The sequence below is a fragment of the Thunnus maccoyii genome, chromosome 10 (genome assembly GCF_910596095.1).
Source record: "Thunnus maccoyii chromosome 10, fThuMac1.1, whole genome shotgun sequence".
In the NCBI taxonomy this organism is placed as follows: domain Eukaryota; kingdom Metazoa; phylum Chordata; class Actinopteri; order Scombriformes; family Scombridae; genus Thunnus; species Thunnus maccoyii.
Window position 1 is genome coordinate 24,005,933 of NC_056542.1, and position 8,362 is coordinate 24,014,294.

The 8,362-nt window shown below is 37.5% G+C and overlaps 1 long non-coding RNA gene across 2 annotated transcripts; it reads right to left on the reverse strand.

Annotated features, from left to right (window-relative positions):
- Positions 1 to 2,207: 2,207 nt before the first annotated feature.
- Positions 2,208 to 7,826, reverse strand: LOC121904955. Of its 2 annotated transcripts, none has more exons than XR_006098324.1 (5): positions 7,800 to 7,826; positions 6,821 to 6,908; positions 3,304 to 4,258; positions 2,716 to 2,785; positions 2,208 to 2,379 (listed from the first exon to the last, which is right to left on the reverse strand). It is a non-coding gene; the product is annotated as an uncharacterized LOC121904955 (long non-coding RNA). The 2 variants fall into 2 exon arrangements; XR_006098323.1 differs by having other exon boundaries at positions 3,304 to 4,261.
- Positions 7,827 to 8,362: the final 536 nt, after the last annotated feature.

The window sequence follows — 8,362 nt, forward strand, 5'->3', positions numbered from 1 at the left end:
AGATTACAAGCGACAGCTCTTTTAAAGCAAAATATGCTAATATATTCCTGTGGCATGGGGTGAGTAAAAGGTATGGAACATTCCCAGTGTTGCTGGTGTCTTGTGGTGATCAAAGCATTACACAGACAGGGAGCATCACTCCCCTGTGGGCCAAGTAAATTCACCATTACTGGTCGTGCATACACAATCAGTCCAAGCCAGTCCCACTTAAAACGTTTTATCAAGCATTTTATGGGACAAACGTCTGTGCACCCAGGGCCCAGGCTGATTCTAATGAATGGTAGAGAAAAGTTTGTCTTTTCTTGTGGAGTCCTTATTTTAGAATTCAGAGGGAGAAAGCAGAGATCTGTCTGGTGGTTCATTTTACTCTGAGGTTCAGCAAAGTCCTGTATATTATAGAAGAACCATATAATGATAAATGAACAGCCATTTTTTCTACATTGATCCACGTTAGTGAAAGGTGATTAGCTGGTGCTCCAAAGACATATTACTCATTACATTTGTGATCTAGGCAAGCTGACCACTACCACTACTTGGACTCAGACTCAAATAATTGGCATTTAGAATGGCACTACAGTATTTTTTGGGTGGTATCTGAGGTGGCCAGTAAGATTAGGATGGCCCTTCTTGACACCAATAAGACAAATACCAACTGAGGATTAAAGTAATAGTTCAAAATTTGGGGAAAAACACTTAATTGCTTCCTTCTTTAGAGTTAGATTAAAGGATCATACTATATGAAGAGATAGCCAGCAGGCACCTGCTTATCATAGCTTATCATAAAACCACCCAGAACCCCGTAAAACCACAACTTGTCATTTTTAAGTTTCAGTTTTTGTACAGATTAAACAAACAATTCCTTTGTAAATTTACATTAAGTTACTGGCAGCACAGTTACCAGCAAGTTGCTATATTTTGATTTACAATAAACCACTGTAATTGTACTGTAATGCAATTTACAGTATATAGAACAATACTGTATTACTACAAAACAGTATTTTAGTGTATTTTTACTGTAATATCTCCAGTTATATTATCATTGATATATTACTGATAATTATTACTAATTATAATTACTACTATAAATAAGTATTAGTATTATTATTACTAATAATGATAATATTATATAATATTATCATATAATATTATGCAGTTACCAATATTGTAATTTTACTACAATTCAGAATAACATTAAAAATCAAAAGACAATCCAAGAAATGGTCTTAATAAAAAAAATGTTACAATACATTTCAAAACATTTTTAAAATGTGTTTTTTCCATAATGTTTTCATTAACATTTTGTTACTGTGTTTTGACAACATTCAAATTTATGAATATTTTCCTGAAAGTTCAGCCAAGACAACAGTGCAGCAGCAATTTTCAGTGTAATGTGATAGTGTTGATTTCCTCCAACATGTTTTGACAACATTCAAATTTATTTTTTCAAATAACATTTTTTCTAAAAAAAAAATGCATTTAAGCACAGGCCTTTGGATTTTTAGAATCCCATCCTATTTATTACCAACCAAGCCCCCTAGCAATGCTAGTACAGGTCACAGGCATGAAAACCTTTAAAATGACCTTGGACAGTAGTTCCCAAACCAGTCCTCAAGTTCCCCTGTCCTGCATGTTTTTGTTCCAGCTTTACTCTCGCACACCTGATATAATTAAGGTCTTAATGTTGACTGGTTAAGCAGCAAAAACAGATCTACCTGAACAGGGCAGACATGCAAGTGTGTGGCCCATAATGGGTTCAGGTGTGCAAAACATGTTAGACAGGGGAACTTGAGGACTGGGTTAGGAACCACTGTCCTAGAAGAGGCCTTGATTAACCTTACAAATCCTTGCTCACCGACAAGTGAGCAAAAATAACAGCAAGTGTTGCAATACCTTCACTGCTGACTGTAGATGAGTTATTAATGAAGGGCATGTGGGTGGTGGCCAACAGGTCACTGGCTACCTACCACTGGCCCTCAGTTTGAAGTCTTCATTCAAACTCCATCAAGGACCAAATGAAGCTCCTCTGCACCACTCTCCAGGTCTTCTTACTCACTCCCTGTCTGGCAGAGCATTTCTTTTTCTTTCTTCTTCTCCTTCCTCAGGGTTGATCCTACCAGAAAACTTTTAGCAATGTCATAACAGTCACACAGGCACACCTGATTTAATTATAATACAGTGTAATGTGGAAAGAAATTCACTTGCCTCTGAACAAGCTCCAGAGTACATGCAGCAGCCTCCTGGTATTACATGGTGAAGATGTAGTAGCTTGCAAAGAGCACCATGAAGGCAGCTGCAAAGTTGTCACTGCTGTCCAGCATCATGACGACATTTCCCTCACCTCCATTCCCCTCCACCTGCATACTGTCAAGAGTGAATGTCCTGAAATGAAAGGACAAATTGTTACTCAATTACCTACAATATTTTATTCTGAAAGCAACCTTGTTATGTCAATAAAGTCCATGGATGAGTCTGCACCAGCAAAATGAACTTAACTGCATTCTTATGGTACCATTTGTATATTACTGTTTGTACATATTCAATATTACAACAGTAAAGTGCATACAAAATTCACACACAAAAACAAGTGTGTAAGTAGATGAGTAAATTTATGTGCATGGTTGTCTGTGAATAAAAAAGAAATACTTTTTGACAGTGTGTTGGTGTAGCTGTGTGTGTGTGTGTGTGTACATAAAATATGGAAAACAACGTATTTACCAAGCATAATGAGCCTCGGTGTGTCTGGTATCATCTGATGAGCCTCAATGTCTGCCTGGGTTGCAGTGACCTATATCATAATAAAACAACATGAAGCTAAGACTTCGGATATTAAGTAACTACAGCGTCTCAGAAAACATGATTATAGTGAGGAATATGGGTTCACTTATGGATGGCATTGGGGTCCAGATTTTCAATCCATCCATAAGTGAACACACATTCCTCACTATATTCATGTTTTCTGAGATTGAATCAATCTCACACCCTGAAATCCATAGAGATCTAGCATCAATTTTGTTGGCTAAAAAGGCAGAATAACTACAATTTTCAAAACATATACAACATGAATATGACTTCTGAGCAGAACAGATATGAAATGATCAAATATTGTCAGGTGATAAAATTTAGCTCTCATGTAACACTTACTTTTACACATCCTATTTTTCATTTATTTAAATATTCTTATGAATCTTCATAAAAATATCTAGAATTTTGTCATTGTGCAAAAACTTAAGGGGTGTAAAAACTTTTCCACGGTACTGTAGGCAAAATGAGCGATGGATGTCTTTGTGATAGAACAATACTTACATCGGCCAGCATGAACAGGGATTCCATCGCCTCCCTGAAGAAGGCCATCAAGAGATAGTCGCCATCAAATCTTGATCTTGTAGCATCCCTGAGTTGTTTTCCATCTCGGTCAGCAGAGACTGAATCTCTCCTCTCCACTTCAACATCTGATGCTAGAAGTAGTTGATGACTCGCCTGCCTTTATTCTGCAGTGCCTCGGTCAGTCTCGAGAGATTGTCAATCCCAGTCAGCTTTTCAAAGTGAGAACAGAGCTATCTTTTCTGGAAAAGAAAGGACCACTCTTGCATAACATCACTGACTATGGGAGGAGGACTGGAGTTGATGAGTTCGCACTGCTTTAGGCACATTATGTGCATGATGTCGTCAACCATCACTCTCTCTGCCCCCCTGGGTCCTTCCTTCCTGTATAGCGTCACTAACATCTGCCTCTTGACCTCAAGAGAATCTACTGTCTCTCCTTCAGGCAGGTTATGAGATTGCCAGTTGATGCATCTATAACTGTCCACTTGACTGCAGGTATTTCTGGGTTGGGTGGCATCACCATCATTCTCGTTTGTCCTCTTTTGTCTTCAAATTCTAGAGAGCGTATTGTCCCTGTTGACATGTTCTACTCTTGTTTTGATCTGATTCAGGAGGTAAGTGTAAGCAGAACCCAAGAGGTCTCCCTCATCTGTGAAATCAGCTAAAGTTTTGGGATATTGAGCAACAACTTCTTGGTGATCTGAGTACATTCAGCTCTGGTGGGATTTGGGCAGTGCATTCGGATTGCATCAACAATGAGTCTGATCATCTGTAACCTTTCGGAGTGGGCTGCCCTCTGCTCCATAGAAATGACCTGTCAGAGAGTTGGAGCCATTTTGGAAAGTGGTGATCCAGTAAGGTGGACATTGGGAAAGATATGGCAGAGGAGAGGGAGGGAGGGTGGAGATGGAGACAGAGACAGAACACTTGGCTGCTGCTTCAGGGCAGAATTTTGGGAGAAGACAAAAAAAAGAAATGAAAATGAAGTCAATACACAAATCAATACATGTTACGCAGCTGCATGTATCCAGTAATGCTTGTATCCAATTAATAGTCATCATCATCATTTGTATAATCATTATCACAATAAATATTATAGGATGTTCTATCAGATATTAAAGAGCAGAATTTACTCTTTTCTATCTGCCTTATACATTCATATATACCTCTGACACTATTATTTTGGCTGTTGAGATATAGAACAAACATATTGTGATCAATGTGAACACACTGGTACAGAAGAATACCAAATTGGGAGTGTCATAGTTCCACTGATTTCATCCTCAGTTCTGAAACAGGGCTGCCTCAGCCACATACCATAATGATGTTGCCACTATGAGGTCAATTGGAGCATTGCGTTTATAACCAGTGGTGCGGAAAGTTCCTTTTGAAACTATTTACTTTACTTTCTTACTTGCCCTATACAGTAGCTAGTTACTTTTCTAAGTTAGTCTCTATTAAAAGTAACTCATTAGAGAACTTTCACATTCTTCACTTAAAATTGTTCCTTTAAAATACATTTTAGGCTGATGTCATCACTATTATTGTACAGAAATTATCACTAATCATTACATTTGGGATGCAGCCTGAAGTAACAACCTGTTGTTAATCTGATTACTTGCCCCTCACACTGTTGTCACAGCATCTGAGGGTAGCAATGCCTTGAACAGGTAGCAGTGGTTTTCAAAATGCACTCCAAATGCAACTTGTTGAAACTTTGAATAATTTATTGCACCAAAAAAGGGGTTACAAACATTGACAAAACAGTTCCATAATTGGTATGAAACTCAAAAGACTCAAAAAACCAACTAAAAATGAAAGGTAATAGCGATGAAGTGGTCAAAATTAGCATTGAACCACAGCCTCAACCCGTCCAACACTCCTAGACTTAGTCACAAGCAGCCATGACCAGATGATTATATGGTAGCCATTCAGTCACCTGACTAAACAATAACACCTCCTGGTTGTAGGCAATCAAAGATAATTGTATAATTATATTCAAAATTCCGTGTTTCCACTGTAATTAATATAGCAATTCTAATTCACATATATACAATAATTCATAGGCTACACAATTAAATTTATTTTAAACTAAAAACTGGCTATAACACGAATCTTTAAGTACGCAATCTGGCCATGGCTGATTTTTGGTGCACAAAGCAGCTTGACTATTTCCCTCCGTTTTAGGCACAATTGCCAGACTTGGTTGTCAACTGGATTTTTAATACAATCCCCAATGTAAAGAGGAAGTAATCATAAATAGCACCAGTTCTGTGCTGTATGACCCCCAAGTTTCTACCCATCTTTACTAACCTTGCAAGGCCCATTGTTCAAATCACTCCTTGAATATGTGAATGTATGTGAACTGTGAAATGCAGTTGTTTAACTGGATGTATGTAAAGTGTTTCTCAAAATTTACAAGATGGCTAATGTACATTGCCAAGTCATATGAGACTACCCCCTCAAACAGGTCTTGGCCCAAACAAAGAAGGAGACCTGGACACATGAAAGTGTTTCAGGTTATTGAAAAATGAATCAAATTTGATTCTGTTCATGAATCATGATCATAGCTTGGTCACCACTAAATTGCTCAACAATTTCTCTGTAGTTTTCAATTGTGCTCTTGGGGCCTACTTTTTCAGGTTGTTTCTGAAATGTACACCTGTCTATCAAGCAGTAACGGCAGAAGTACTTGCTTTTGCTAAAATTCTCTGTGAATCCTCTGATACAATGTGATCCAAGATTGTCCCCTGATATGGCTATCAATGTGCCTTTCAAACTGCTACCATCCTCTGTGTCAAAGCCCAATGCTTCTATATCCTTCAAACCAGCTACAAGGGGGGAGAAAAATTTATCTTGCCCAAAGTAACAAAAGTCTTCCTCCCTGCAGTACCAACTGCATTGGATCAATACATGAGCGATTGTGGGGTAATATTTCACCAAGAGTCAAGTACACAGCCAGTGTTTTATGTTTCTTTTTACCAGATCCAAGAGGATTGGCAACATCAAATGAATCCTGATACAGAACTATTGACAAAGACGAGGGGGAGTCTTTTAACAAAGCATTGTCTTTGATGGTTTTTCCACCCATCACATCTGTCAAAACATCTGTCTGACAGTTTGACGTCTGCTTCATCTTTGTCTGTCTATACCGGTCTTTCACTACTGACTGAGAAGAGACTTCAGTGTCTCCTTGATAGGTATGTACTGAAAGAAAGTTCCCTGCCAGCTGCATGTGTACCTATATAGATCTGAGTGCGCTCAATGTAGCTAAAAGACTTCTTGAAAAATTATTTCCTCGTTTGGTCAGAAACTCAGATCACACACTGTAACAAAGACACACACAAAGACAAGTAGAACAAAACCTGTTAGCTACAGTAACGAGAGCAATGGACAGAGAGTGCACGAGAGAATTGGTTAAAGAAAATTCTGTAGCAAAACAAAATACAAAAAATGTTGAAGTCTAAAAACCTGTTGTATTATGGCTAATACTTACAGAAAACTCATAAACCATGCCAAGGCCTTGCAGCAGGGATGCCCTCCCCTGGGTGCAAAGACAAATGGACCACAATTGTAGTGTAGAACTATGAGAAAGCAAATTAGATTTGATTCAATGATGATGATGATGTTAGGCTTAGTATGGAGAGAGCAAGAGAGAGAAGGTGAAAATAATGGCAAAGTGGCAAAACAAAATACAAAAAAACATACAAAAATAATCAAGGTGAATCCCAGTTGTAAAGAAAACAAAACAAAACCCTGTAGTACTATGGCTAATACAGCAAATTCTATTAATCGCACTAATGCCTCACAGCAGGGATGCCCTCTTCAGGGTGCAAAGACAAATGGACTGCACTTGTAGTGTAGAACTATGAGAAATCAAATTAAATTAGATTAAATGATGTGTTAGTTGTTGGGGATGTACAGGTTAATGCATCACTGTGTTTCATACACTCCAACAATACATCTTGGTTAGTAAAAATGAACTTATGCTTGACCTTGCTGAATACATACTAACTCACTTTTGCCATGGCATGCATTGTACTTGTCTTTGTTGCCCAGTAGATCATTAGTAACTGTGATAAAAGTAATTTACACCCCTATTCATATTTTTATTATCATCATTATTTGACATTACAATCACTGTGCTACAGAACTGGATCTCCTGCCAGTGCTTCAAGCAAGTATGAACAAATAGTTGAAGTCAAAAGGCTAACATAGAATTGAACCCGATAGCCAATCTCTGTAACCCCAAATCACTTGTTAACATTTTAAACTGTGGTTAAGGGTAACTCAACTAATGTTAATGTTAACTAACTAGACTACAAGTCAGCTAACAAGACTACAAAGTTACTGATTATTTTATTATGAAATAACATTAGGGTATTTTTTTGAGATTGAGATTGACATTCTCAGTACTGACATTCTCATACTTACAATATGATCAAAAATACAGAAAACAGAGTGAGAGAACTTACTTTTGGTCTTCCCATGGCCTTCAGGAGACTCAAATGATGCTACTTCCTGTTGATCATGTGACTTGTGGAATGTCTCAAATTTTTAGAAGGGGGGAATGTGTCAGGGTAACAGGACTGAGTGAAAACCTGGGAACATGACTAAAATGTGTATTTTAACTAACACATTTTTGAATTTCTGATAAGAAAATGTATTTTATGAGATTGGATTGGAAATAGAGTCACACAATAATACAAAAGGATTCTAATCATTATATGTCATGGTGAAGTGTAAAGTGTGAGAGAGAGATGGGCTCAAATCCTATTTTTCAGTGTTCTAGGTAGTTTTATTAAGGTTTTACATAATGTATCTTCAAATTGCAATTAGGACAAAGTGCAGGACATTTTGCTTGATAATATAATGTATTATACAGATACTTTTCATGCATATTTATGCATGTAATGTCCTGGGGATGGAAAACGCACCAACTCGGTGAATAGGCCCATATAATGAAATGACTAATTACTTTGTAAAAGTCCAAAGAATTGTGAGTGAGTATTTTATTTGGTTCTCAGGGTTACTAGGA